Source organism: Oreochromis niloticus, unplaced genomic scaffold, assembly GCF_001858045.2.
Source record: "Oreochromis niloticus isolate F11D_XX unplaced genomic scaffold, O_niloticus_UMD_NMBU tig00007364_pilon, whole genome shotgun sequence".
In the NCBI taxonomy this organism is placed as follows: Eukaryota; Metazoa; Chordata; class Actinopteri; order Cichliformes; family Cichlidae; genus Oreochromis; species Oreochromis niloticus.
This window is the reverse complement of record NW_020328517.1, coordinates 85,018-99,804: the sequence shown is the minus strand read 5'-3', so window position 1 is coordinate 99,804 and position 14,787 is coordinate 85,018. Positions and strand designations below refer to the sequence as shown.

Below are 14,787 nucleotides of genomic sequence, written 5' to 3'. Positions count from 1 at the left end.
ACATTTATTTAGTCAAACAACACCATTTTAAGTAAAATTCTGTAATCAAACAATATAAAGACATGTGCACACCTCACATGAATCAGATGCAAACTACAAATATTACATACCAATACAAATTGTGCATTAATAAGAATAAGAACAAGTGCTTAAAAGATTCTGACATCTTGATGTCTTCAGTGGCATAAGATTACAACACACTGCCAATGAAATCAAGCCTGTTGTTCAGTAGGGCAGGGAAAATAGAACACAGACATTATGAACAAATAACAGATATCTTATGAACAAACAGCATATTTTCAGAGAGGAGGGAGAGAAAACAGTTCACATTTTAAAACAGTGTTTGATTGCACTTCAAGAAAACTAAATATTGCAACATCTTATAGCCTAGCCGTGCGCGGTGGGGTCTCATTAGAATGCCTCCTCTACTAAAAACTAGAGATGGCACGATACCACTTTTTTATGTCCGATACCGATACCGATATCATAAATTTGGATATCTGCCGATACCGATATGAATCCGATATAGTGTGTTTTTTAATCAATAAAACTGTTTTTTTAATATCTTGCTGCATTTTGTATAAGTTCATACTCAAGTTTAAATAAACAACAACACTGAAGCTATTCTGTTATACCTGTATGTAAAAAATACACTGCACCCAAAATATTTCATAGTTCAGCAACACTGATCAATCTAATAAACTTAAACCTGCTCCATCCTTCCTATTCTGGTATTTTAAAGAGTACTTAGCAGAAATATTAAGCAACCTAACTAATAGGGTTGCAAACTCCCAGCAAAAAAAAAAATAGGGAACCACCCCCCACCCTCCACCTCATGATGCTTAATCGACGTAATCAACTTTAATTTGATGCAGTGTGAAAAAAAAATGCACAGAAATAAATTATTTTTCAAGAATAATTAAATAGATTCAACATCTTTCTTCTACAGAACTGCAGACTGCACAGATGGTACCTTCCCAAAGGAAAAAGTACTATAGCTTACTAGGGTATATTAGACTTAACAGTTACTATATACAGTAATGGACTTCTATACATTTTACATCAGATTAAAACTTTGGGTGTAAGATTCAGATAATTATTTATTAAAAGCTCGACATTTTAAATGAGAATAAGAAAGAAAAGTATGTCTTTGTGCCCCCTTTTCCCTGTTCATGCCCTATCGGCCCCCCTGGCTAAACTTTGCTAGATCCGCCCCTGCACAGTTACCAGCCGTCAGCTACGTAGAAAAGGATCCTGGTGTAGAAAGTAATATTAAATACATTCTAACAACAGCTTATCAAGCTTAAACGTGCTGCTGTTGTTCAGCCGCTGGTTTCCTCTTTCTGGTGCAAAGTGGGCCAAAAACAAAGAAGAGACACGGACTCGCGACAGAAAAGCCGATCAGCTGATCGTTAAGCAGTTTCATGAAGTAGCGACAGGAGAGGGAGAGAGAGAGGCAGTCGCTCCATATATCGGTTGTTAAGCTTAATGTGGGAACACTTTACAAACATTCAGAGATGAACTTACACACTTGCTTTACTTCTCTCTGGGATAACTTCCTCGGAGATGAAATGCTGGTTTGGTAGCGAGGCTACAAATACACACAGCCGCTCTATCACGTGACGCATACTGCTCCTACGTGCTACGGTTATGAGCCGAGTTACGCCGTGTCGCAAGTTTTGTGAGGTGCTTTTTTGATATTTAATGGATCGGATTACATTTTTTATTTCTCACCGATATCCGATCCAGCAATTTACGTCAGTATCGGACCGATACCGATACGTAATATCGGATCGGTCCATCTCTACTAAAAACCCTCTCAACTGGGGCAGAAGAGGCAGGGACAGAGAGGACCTTCAAGGCAACACTGTGTAGACTGGCGAAACGCTCTTTGTTTTTTGACCAAAAGGTGAGTGCATCACAGTCACAGTCATTTATGCTGTCTAGGTACTTGCTTATTTGTGCATCAGTGCTCGAGTCCTGGCTTGTGCTGCGTTGCAACCTAAATGCCTTGTAGCGTGAAAGAAGATGTTGTTTTGGGGGTGGCGCTGAGTCGCTATCTGATAATTCTGTGTCTTCTTCTGTTTGTGCTGGAGGTCCATCTCTGTCTACCTCTGTGATCAAAAGGTCTGGAAAAGGGTGTGCGCGCACGCGCACGCACACACACACACACACACACACACACAGAGGATTAGACAGGATGCTTCTAATGATGCTATAAAACCAAAGACAGTGATAATAAGTGGAACAACAAAAACAACAATAACAATAAATAATTATTATTATACATTCACCTTTTAATGACTTTTTAAGGTCATCTCTGAACCTCTTCAGTGCTGGTCCGGTTTCACCATTTTGAACATCTAAATCTACCCAGGTCAGTCCAAACTGGGGGTCGAGCATGGTGGCAAGGAAGTAGATCCGATGGCTAAACGGCTCTTCTGGATCCTTTTCGTCCATGCAAATCTGCCTGAAAATTCCAGAGAACCGTTTCTCTAAGGATCTTTTCAGTGCCCTGTCTATAGTTACGACCTGGGGCATTTGCACTTCCATCTTTATAAGATGATTCTTCAAGTCCAGAACAGTGGGGACCACCATGCTAATAGTCACCTGATGATCACCTTCTGTAAGGTCTGTTGCCTCAGAAAAAGGCTCAAGCAAAGCACAAAGGTCTTTCAGCTGAGCCCACTCTCGGGCTGAAAACACTAAATTCTCTGTATCGCTGCACATTTCAGTGATGGCCCTGTGGTCAAGTGTGATCAGAGCCTTTAACTGTCTGTAGGTGCTATTCCAGCGGGTGTTGTTTCCTGCTGGGATGGACTTATTGGAGCCAAAGTGTGCCTCAAACAAGTCTTTGTGGTTACTACTGCTGTGCAGCAGGTTTGTAAACTTGCTGGCTTTGGCAATGGCTCTAGCTATTGCCTTTACCTCTTTCATCCCATCACTGATTACAAGTTGCAGCGAGTGTGCGAAGCAAGAAAGATGTTCACCCGTTGACCATGGATCAGAACCTTCTGCATCCTCCCACATTGTTTCATCATCAAGGTCATCACTGCTGTCACCTTCAGGGTCCTCTACTTCTGGCATCCTGACTTTAAAGGCCCGCTTCATATTGGATGCATTATCTGTCAGAATGTAGCTTATTTTATGGCCAATGCCATACTCCTCAACTATGCTGTCAAATGCTGAGGCGATTCGTTCGCCGCAGTGCTTCCCTGTGAAACGCCTACAGTCAAGCAAAAATGATTGTAAACTGTAAGAGTCCTTGTTCTTGCAGGCAACATGAGCAGTAACTCCCAGGAAAGTACGAAGCCTCCGGTCAGACCAGAGGTCTGTTGTTATTGCTACATTTGGCTGGACTTCCAGGGCTTTGATTATGTCACCCGTCACTTTAGTGACAAGGTGAGGTATCAGCTTCTCTGTCAAGGTGGTCCTAGACACAGGAGTGTATTTGCTATCCAAGACATTCAGAAAGTGTCTAAAATGAGGATTCTCAACAATAGACAGGGGGAGAGAGCATCCAACTATAAGGTCCTGGAGGATGGACTGGGTGATGGCCTGTTGCCTGGGTGAATTTGGGGAAAATAAGTGGATGCTTGGAGCAAACAATGATAATTGAGGCTGTGTGGGATTGACCGCTATCACTGATGCTGCAGATCCTGCTTTGTACTCCAAGTACCTACAAAACAGGGAAATAGGAATCTGTAAAACATCTGTTTCTATTCAACCACAAAAACTACTGTATCTTACAAGCACAGTAATTTTAAACCTATCAATGAGGGCAGACCTTTGCATACAAAATAACCTAATCCAATCCAGTGTGACACATATAGATCATTAGGCACATCTAGTACTAATGAAAATACTGGAGTGTTCAGGGTTGCAAGACCTTATATAACAAGAACAGAAAAACAGTTTAATGGAATCTACAAAAGACAAAATGTCTGTGCATTAACTTTGCATATTGCATTAAGCCTCCTCATGCCAGTCAGCTATGAGACACAGCTGCATTGACAAGAAATGAACTACTCAATAAAGTCTGAGGTTACACCAATACAAAATAACTGTGTCTAATAATGACATGCTGCAATAGCCCCTACACACTGGACTGGTTTAGTAGGGCAACATAGTAGAAAACACCTAAGGAAGTTATAGTCAAAGGTCCTTAAGTTCGATTTAAGAACTTTAGGACTCAGTTTTGCGAACCGTGCTATCTGGACCAGAGCCATAGACCGCTCTGATCTGGGCTTCACTGTCGACAATGCCGCTGTTAGCCGAGCAATGTTATAGGGACACTCTTGAAACGCCAGTCCTTACTTAAGAGTCAGCAACCACATAAATATGCCCATTAAAGTCGACAACAAACCACACCATACCAGCCCTTAAAGTGCTCACTGAAATGGTTTCGATATATTTCTGCTCAATGAATTCACCAAAATACCTAAAGTTAGTGAAAACTGTTTAAGTAGCTGATAGCCACTGCTAGCGCTAGCTACCTGTACATAGCATGTAACGTAACGTTACTTACAATCTTCACAAGTTAAGTCTGCAGGGACGGTTGCAAAAAAACTGTCCCTACATAATTTATAACGCTTGAAGAACACATTATAAATAACAATATTACATAAACATGACCTGGTCATCTGAGGTTGGAAAGGTAGTTGAGTTTGAAGATGGATAGATGGCTACTGGCTAGCTTACCTTTGAGGGTGTTTGCACTCCAGGTGCCTGGTGAAGGTTGAGGTAGTCCTGGCTGTCTCGGTCAAGGAGACTTTGCAAAACCTGCACTTTGCCGAATGCTTCTTTTTTGCATTTACTGAAAACTCTTTGTGTTCTATGAACGCAAACTTTATGACAGACGAAGTCGCTGACATTTCTGTAACTTACTGACCGGGCATACTGTTCAATCTAACGGGTTGCATTTAGTTGTGTTTGAAGGGCGCGAAAGGCGAAATAATAAAATGCCACAATGTGGAGGGATTTGAGCATAGCTGAGCCACTGTGTGTCGCTGTGCAGCTGTGCAGCTGAGCAGCGAAAGGAAATTAAGTGAGGAGCCGGCTCTCGTTCAATGGGAGTCGACTATTCTGATTCACGACAGGCACGGCTCTTAGAGCTAAAGCTTTTGCGCATGATACATTGTCAAACGTTATGTTGTGTGTTATGGATACGAGACCAAGACAAGACCGAGACCAAAGTCCGTCGAGACCAAGACAAGACCAAGACAAAAGTCCGTCAAGACCAAGACGAGACCAAGACCACGTAAAAGACCAAGACCGGTCTCGAGACATCCAACTCTACTGTAGGTGTAAATAGACTGCAGAGTCCTGGCCTGACGAGGTGGCTCTTCTGTGTTGTAGCCAGAGGTTGTTTGGTTTCCCCGATGTATAAATCCTGGCAATCCTCCTGACACTCAACAGCGTACACTATGTTACTCTGTTTGTGTCGGGGGACCCGATCCTTGGGGTGGACCAGTTTTTAGCGCAGCGTGTTTTGGGGTTTAAAAGCCACAGAGACGCAGTGTTTAGAAACAATGTTTCTCAACTGCACCGATACTCCTGACACATACAGGATCACTACAGGTTTTCGCTTAGTCAGTGGTTGTCCTTCTCTCCTGGATCGGCTGGAGCTTTCTTTAGGTGCCTTCCCAGCTTTGACAGAAGTCCAGCTGGGATAACCACATTTACTCAGGGCCTTCTTGATGTGATGTTCTTCTGCTTCCCTGGTCACTGTGTCAGTGGGGATGGTGTTCGCTCTGTGTTGTAGCGTCCTGATGACACCCAGTTTGTGCTCCAGTGGATGATGAGAGTCAAACCTTAAATAGTGATCGGTATGCGTAGGTTTACGGTACACATAAGCTTTTAGATGTCCCCCCATTACTGATGGAAAATCTCACAGTGAAACAGGTGGAATTGAGACACAGTTCAAACACACTTGGTTGATGCTGAGAGTGGTCCTGTTGCTGAGGTTGGGTCATCCTGTAATCTCTTACGAACTACCTCCAACGCTTCTGTGACTGGGATGCAAGTGAAGAGAGATGTAACGTCGTACGAGACCATGGTTTCATCTGCCTCCATAATGACATCTCTCACCTTCTCAACAAAATCCAGGGTGTTCTGGATGTGGTGTTCAGAGCTGCCCACCAGCAGGTTGATGATCGAAGCCAGAAACTTGGAGATGTTATAGGTGACCGAGTTGATCATAGAGACAATCGATCTTAAAGGTGCACCCTGCTTATGTATCTTTGGTAAACCATACAGACTTGGTGTAGACTCCCCTGGGTACAGCCTGTGGTATGAGGTCCGGTCAATAGCCTTGTCTTGTTCTAACTGCTTCAGACTGTCTATCACCCTCTTCCTGTAACCACTTCCTGGGTCTCGTTTCAGGGGCTCATAAGTATTTTCATCACTGAGCAGTGACAGAATTTCCCATGATAGTCTTTCTGGTTTAGCAATACTGTGCACCTACCCTTGTCTGCTGGAATGACGATAATGTTGTTATCATTACTAAGTGATGTGAGTGCCTTCCTCTCCTCCATGCTGATGTTGGATGCTGGGGGCTTCGCATTTCTGAGACAGGCTGAAACTTTTGTCCGTAGTTGCTCTGCTTCCACTTCTGCAATATTATTGTTTTGTTGTTTCGAATTGCTGTTTCTGTGGCTGTGATCAGCTCCACTAGTGGGATTTGTCTCGGCATCACAGCAAAATTCAACCCTTTAGGAAGGATGCTTTTCTCTGTTTTATTTCCTGTCATCTTACAATGCTGTGATTGATCAATGAGCTTTGATCAATGGTCATGAGAATTTGCATATTAATGATCAAGGAACTGACCTCCCAGCCCATTGTTCCTTCAGTGGGCTGGTTTCAGTCATTATGCAAATGTCCTGTTTTTAAGATTGGGGAAACCTGCAGTCAGCTGAGACTGAAGAAATCACCTGGATGAGTGATGAAACGTTTCTCCCACTGAAAACATCCAGATGAACAGAATCAGCTTTTGGGGATTTACTTACCTGGATGATTGAGCATCCAGACACTTTTTAATATTTTACTAATTTTTGAAGCATTTTACCAACTTTGTTCAAATTGGTCTGCTGTCATTTTATTGTTGACAAAAAGAGATTTTGAGTTTGACTGTTGACGTTTCCATGTGGGACTGTTGCTGCAACACCATAGGATGTTACTACAGAATACACTTTATATTGTGAGCACTTGGATGTTAGTCCAGTGGTCCTAAACTGACACACCTGCACCTGGATTCATTCTGACCAGATTTTAGCCCAACAGTGTTTCATACATCAGACACAAACTCTGCAGCTGTCATTGTGTGCAGTGTGTGTGGAGCAGGACACCGTGCCCTATGAGTGTTATACTACAATAAACAGAGCCTGACTGCGGGCATAAAGAGGGCAAAAACCCACTTATGCTCTAAAGATGAAGTTCTATTTCTCTTCAAATGACCCTCAGAGCATGTGGAGGGTCATTAAACGCATCACAGATTACCTCAAGAACAACAGGCTGAAGAACATAAAAACAAACGCAGAGTTTCTGTCTGATGGTTTGAACATGAATCAGGAATTATTGAGCAAAAATGGCCAGTTTACTAACTCTGCAGAATGTATGAACTAACATCAGCGCATTCACCTACAATACAGGAATGAATATCACCAGTTAAACTGAAAAAGGAAAATAACCTGCATACAAATATGAGAGCAGACTATAGCGAATGAGCAAAGAAATGCATTTTATAGATCAGAGGTTCCCAAAGTGTGGTGCCCGCCCCCTAGGGGGAGGAGGTGCGCAGTGCCATTACAGGGGGTGCGCGGTATGAAAAGTGAGAAAAAAAAGAACGCTTGAACACTGCTAGCATAATGGACAGGTTTTTGATGGGGAGATGAAGCATCGCCAAATATGTTTCCAAACCAACTTCCTTCCAAGCCAAAGACTAGAAAATATGATGAACAGGGCTGGACTGGGACAAAAAATCAGCCCAGGCATTTTGACTAGAGACCGGCCCACCAGGTATTATAGGAAAAGCCATAAAGCCTTTGAATAAAAACAGTGAGGTACACTGTCTTGTTGGTATATGTATGATTTCTATACATTTTACATCAGATAAAAACTTTGGTTGTAAGATTCAGATAATTATTTATTAAAAGCGAGACATTTTAAATGAGAATAAGAAAGAAAATTATTTCTTTGTGCCCCCCTTTCCCTGTTAACCCATATGGAAAAGAAATAGTAAAAACTTGCATAAAATGTGGCCTACTTCATATAGTGAGTCATATAAGGCTTATATGATTTACCCATGAAAGTGGCCATTTTCTCATTACTTTCATATATTGTTTTAGTAAGTATCCAAAACATACAAGTTTCATTTATATAATTTTTCAAGGGATTTTATATCTGTTTTCACTCTTGTATGCTTTTCATACAAGTTTCACACAAGACATGCAAACTTTATAAGATTTATACATATCTTTTCCATATGGGAATGCCCTACCTGGCCCCCTGACAAAACTTTGCTAGACCCGCCCCTGCACAGTTACCAGCTGTCAGCGACATAGCAGAGGATCCTGGTGTTATTTGTCTCTCAGAAACAGTTCATAACTTCCCTTCAACTCATTCATGTCACCTAAAAGGTAAACCTGTTTCTCCATCACCTGTTCAGCTCTGATGATTCAGTAAGACTTCAGAACTCTAGAGCAGTCTGCACTGCTTTGTGTTCTGCTTGCACTAACAGTTTTTCTTGTATTACCCTGCCACGCATGCTTTATTTAAAAGGGGTCTTGGCAGATTTTTACTGTTTTCCTAGTGAATGTAAAGGGCGCTGTCACTTGGTGTTCGCTCGCTCTGCAGTAACACAGTGGTGTTTCTGAGTAGCTTATCTGCTTAGCAATTTAATTAAAAACTTTTAAATACATTCTTTTCTCATAGTGTAATCTTCATGTGCTTCATCCGAAGCACACTTTTTGTGTACTCACTACCTAATTTATAGCCAAAGTATTCACTCACTGTCTCTGTACTGTTTCGCTAGCTTAGCTTAGCTTGTAGCCAACTCGTTAGCACCATGGCTACTTCACCTGTCCCTCCTGCACTTTCCTGCTCATTGTGTCAGATGTTTAGCTACTCCTTGGCCTCCTTTAGCAGTAATAATACCTGTAACAAATGTATATTTGCATATTTGCAGCTCTGGAGGCCAGGATTACTGAATTGGAGACTCGGCTTCGCACCTTTCATTCACCCGTAGCTAGGGATGGGTACCGATATCCGGTGCCATGATGGCACCGGTTCTGACATAAACGGTAGTAACCAGACCAAAAAGCAGCGCACATTTCGGTACTTTATTTCGGTGCTTTTTTTTTCCTGAGATGTCATACACTTTGGATTCTAGCCAATCATTTTACCTTTCCAAGCGAAGTAGGCGGGCCCAGGTACGTACGTTCTTTTAGAGCAGAGCTACAGATTAAAAATACCCAAGGCGAAGCGGTCAAAGTCTGGCTGTACTTCACAGCAAAAGATGCAATAAACCGGATAAAACCGGATAAAACCTAAACGATACCCATCCCTACCCGTAGCTAGCCAGGCCCCTGTAGCTGGTGCAGCCGAAGATAGCGTAGGCCCCGCTAGCTGGCCCCCGGCAGACCCCAAGCAGCTGGGGAAAGAGGACGGCTGGGTGACGGTGAGGAGGAAGCATAGTCTTAAACAGAAGCCCCAGGTACACCACCAACCTGTTCATGTGTCTAACTGTTTTTCCCCACTCGGCGACTCACCCGCCGGGGGTCAAACTCTGGTAATTGGTGATTCTGTTCTCAGACACGTGAAGCTAGAGACACCGGCAACCATAGTCAATTGTCTTCCAGGGGCCAGAGCAGGCGACATTGAGGGAAATTTAAAACTGCTGGCTAAGGGTCAACGTAAATTCAGTAAAATCATAATTCACGTCAGCAGTAATGACACCCGGTTACGCCAATCGGAGGTCACTAAAATCAAAATTGAATCGGTGTGTAACTTTGCCAAAACAATGTCGGACTCTGTAGTTTTCTCTGGTCCCCTCCCCAATCAGACCAGGAGTGACATGTTTAGCTGCATGTTCTCCTTAAATTGCTGGCTGTCTGAGTGGTGTCCCAGAAACGATGTGGGCTTCATAGATAATTGGCAAACCTTCTGGAGGAAACCTGGTCTTGTTAGGAGAGACGGCATCCATCCCACTTTGGATGGAGCAGCTCTCATTTCTAGAAATATGGACCAATTTATTAAACCCCCCAAAATATGACTATCCAGAGTTGGGACCAGGAAGCAGAGTTGCAGTCTACACGCCTCTCTGCAGCTTCTCTCCTCCTGCTACCCCCCCAAAAACCCATCTCCACTGAGACTGTGTCAGCTCCCAAACAGACAAAAAACAAACTAAAAACCAGCAATAAACAACTTAAACATAAAAAATCACAAAGAAAGAACAATACAGTATCCACATCTGAACCAAAGAGTAAAACAGTGAAATGTGGATTATTAAATATTAGGTCTCTCTCCTCCAAGTCTCTGTTAGTACATGACTTAATAATTGATCAACAAATCGATTTACTCTGCCTTACAGAAACCTGGTTGCAGCAGGATGATTATGTTAGTTTAAATGAATCAACACCCCCGAGTCATTCTAACTACCAGAAACCTCGAAGCACAGGCCGAGGGGGCGGTGTGGCAGCAATTTTTCACACCAGCCTATTAATTAACGAAAGACCAAGACAGACTTTTAATTCATTTGAAAGCCTGATGCTTAGCCTCGTCCACCCCAGCTGTAAAACTCAGAAACCAGTCTTACTTGTTATCATCTATCGTCCACCTGGGCCTTACACAGAGTTTCTCTCTGATTTCTCAGACTTTTTATCTGATTTAGTGCTCAGCTCAGATAAAATAATTATTGTGGGTGATTTTAACATCCATGTAGATGCTAAAAATGACAGCCTCAATATGGTATTTAATCTGTTATTGACTCAATTGGCTTCTCTCAAAATGTAAAAGAACCCACCCACCACTTTAATCACACTCTAGATCTTGTTTTAACATATGGCATAGAAACTGAACATTTAACAGTGTTTCCTGAAAACCCTCTGCTGTCTGATCATTTCCTGATAACATTTACATTTACAATGATTGATTACACAGCAGCGGAGAGTAGACTTTATCACAGTAGATGTCTTTCTGAAAGTGCTGTAACTAAGTTTAAGAATATAATCCACCCACTGTTATCATCTTCAATGCCCTGTACCAACACAGAGCAGAGCAGCTACCTGATCGCTACTCCAACAGAGGTCGATCATCTTGTTAATAATTTTACCTCCTCACTACGTACGACTCTGGATACTGTAGCTCCTGTGAAAACTAAGGCCTCAAATCAGAAGTACCTGACTCCGTGGTATAATTCTCAAACACATAGCCTAAAGCAGATAACTCGTAAGCTGGAGAGGAAATGGCGTGTCACAAATTTAGAGGATCATCATTTAGCCTGGAGAAATAGTTTGTTGCTTTATAAGAAAGCCCTCCGCAAAGCCAGAACATCTTACTATTCGTCACTAATTGAAGAAAATAAGAACAACCCCAGGTTTCTCTTCAGCACTGTAGCCAGGCTGACAAACAGTCAGAGCTCTACTGAGCCAACAATCCCTTTAACGTTAACTAGTAATGACTTCATGAACTTCTTCACAAATAAAATTCTTATCATTAGAGAAAAAATTACCAATAATCATCCCACAGATGTAATATTATCTACAGCTACTTTTAGTACCATCGATGTTAAGTTAGACTCTTTTTCTCCAATTGATCTTTCTGAGTTAACTTCAATAATTACTTCCTCCAAACCATCAACGTGTCTTTTAGACCCCATTCCTACAAAACTGCTCAAAGAAGTCCTGCCATTAATTAATTCTTCAATCTTAAATATGATCAACCTATCTCTAATAATCGGCTATGTACCACAGGCCTTCAAGCTGGCTGTAGTTAAACCTTTACTTAAAAAGCATCTCTAGACCCAGCTGTCTTAGCTAATTATAGGCCAATCTCCAACCTTCCTTTCATATCAAACATCCTTGAAAGAGTAGTTGTCAAACAGCTAACAGATCATCTGCAGAGGAATGGCTTATTTGAAGAGTTTCAGTCAGGTTTCAGAGCTCATCACAGCACAGAAACAGCTTTAGTGAAGGTTACAAATGATCTTCTTATGGCCTCTGACAGTGGACTCATCTCTGTGCTTGTCCTGCTAGACCTCAGTGCAGCGTTCGATACTGTTGACCATAATATCCTATTAGAGCGATTAGAACATGCTGTAGGTATTACAGGTACTGCACTGCAGTGGTTTGTATCATATCTATCTAATAGACTCCAATTTGTACATGTAAATGGAGAGTCCTCTTCACCCACTAAGGTCAATTATGGTGTTCCACAGGGTTCAGTGCTAGGACCAATTCTATTTACATTATACATGCTTCCCCTAGGCAGCATCATTAGAAGACATAGCATAAATTTTCACTGCTATGCAGATGACACCCAGCTCTATCTATCCATGAAGCCAGGTAACACACACCAATGAGTTAAACTGCAGGAATGTCTTAAAGACATAAAGACCTGGATGGCCACTAACTTTCTGCTTCTTAATTCAGATCAAACTGAGGTTATTGTACTCGGCCCTGAAAATCTTAGAAATATGGTATCTAAGCAGATTCTTACTCTGGATGGCATTACCTTGGCCTCCAGTAACACTGTGAGAAACCTTGGAGTCATTTTTGACCAGGACATGTCCTTCAACGCACATATTAAACAAATATGTAAGACTGCTTTCTTCCATTTGTGCAACATCTCTAAAATTAGAAATATCCTGTCTCAGAGTGACGCTGAAAAACTAGTTCATGCATTCATTACTTCCAGGCTGGACTACTGTAATTCTTTATTATCAGGATGTCCTAAAAACTTGCTGAAAAGCCTTCAGCTAATCCAAAATGCTGCAGCAAGAGTCCTGACAGGGACTAGAAAGAGAGAGCATATTTCTCCTGTTTTGGCTTCCCTTCATTGGCTTCCTGTTAAATCCAGAATTCAAAATCCTGCTCCTCACATACAAGGTCTTAAATAATCAGGCCCCATCTTATCTTAATGACCTTGTAGTGCCATATCACCCTATTAGAGCACTTCGCTCTCGCTCTGCAGGCCTACTTGTTGTTCCTAGAGTATTTAAAAGTAGAATGGGAGGCAGAGCCTTCAGTTTTCAGGCCCCTCTTCTGTGGAACCAGCTTCCAGTTTGGATTCGGGAGACAGACACTATCTCTACTTTCAAGATTAGGCTTCAAACTTTCCTTTTTGCTAAAGCATATAGTTAGGGCTGGACCAGGTGACCCTGAATCCTCCCTTAGTTATGCTGCAATAGACGTAGGCTGCCGGGGATTCCCATGATGCATTGAGTTTTTCCCTTTCCAGTCACCTTTCTCACTCACTATGTGTTAATAGACCTCTCTGCATCGAATCATATCTGTTATTAATCTCTGTCTCTCTTCCACAGCATGTCTTTATCCTGTCTTCCTTCTCTCACCCCAACCAATCACAGCAGATGGCCCCGCCCCTCCCTGAGCCTGGTTCTGCCGGAGGTTTCTTCCTGTTAAAAGGAAGTTTTTACTTCCCACTGTCGCCAAAGTGCTTGCTCATAGGGGGTCATATGATTGTTGGGTTTTTCTCTGTGCCTATGAAGCGCCTTGAGGCAAGTTTAGTTGTGATTTGGCGCTATATAAATAAAATTGAATTGAATTGAATTGAATTAAGGGCATCTCCTGGTTTCACCTTCATGTTTCTCTCTCACCACATATCCAAACCGACATCATGACCAGCAGCTTTTACAGCTGTGGCTCCAGCAAACATCAGCTGATACTAGAAATTATTTTTAAATAAATTCTAACAACAGCTGATCAAGCTTAAACGTTCTGCTGTTGTTTAGCGCGACATCCGTTGGTTTCCTCCTTCTGGCGCAAAGTGGGCGATACATAAACAAGAGAGAAAAGCCGATCAGCTGATCATTGATCAGTTTTATGATTGAAGTAGCAACAGGAGAGCGAGGGGGAGAGAATGAGAGAAAAGAGACAATTGACAGGATAAAGACAAACTGACAGTGAATATTACGCATAAACGTGTAATATTCCGTTTTTTACGGGATGGTTGGCAACTCTACTAACTAACCTTATGAACAAAGTAAAGTTCACTATCAGTAACATCATAGCACCACCCAGCTGTATAGAAACTCCGTCATGCTAGCTAGTACGCAGTACGAGTTATTGTAACTGACTGTAAAAAGTCAGCACAATGAAAATAAACTCCACCTAAACTTGGTTTATATCTGACCCAGATAGACTGCAGGTCATAACTTCTTACCTGAAGTTCAGTTCACCTGACACTCAAACCGGCGGCCGCCTCGGGTCTCTCCTCCTCCTGCCTCCCCTTTCCCTCATCCACCTGCTGGCCTCTGTGGAAGCTCCGCCATAGCCAACACCAAACAACTGACTTATTTCCTCACATTGGCCAGCATCTGGACAATCCATCGCCTTTCATTGTTTATACTGTTACAAAAACAAACAAAAAAACAAACAAACAAAAAACCCATGGCCACCCGGATGTCCAGTCCAGCTATGATGGTGAAGCATATCTTCCCTTTGGCTTCACCTGCACAAGTGCCAAGGTAGGTCTCCCCTGCATAATTGGTTTTCCCTGCATCGGGAGCAGCGCTGGGCTCTCCAAATCACGGATAAACAGGATCCCACATTC

General features: G+C 42.3%; 1 protein-coding gene across 3 annotated transcripts in view; it reads right to left on the bottom strand.

Moving 5' to 3' along the window:
• LOC102077585 (protein NLRC3) overlaps nt 1-14,787 on the bottom strand; it is a 135,273-nt gene that overhangs the window by 82,902 nt on the left and 37,584 nt on the right. The window lies entirely within an intron of this gene.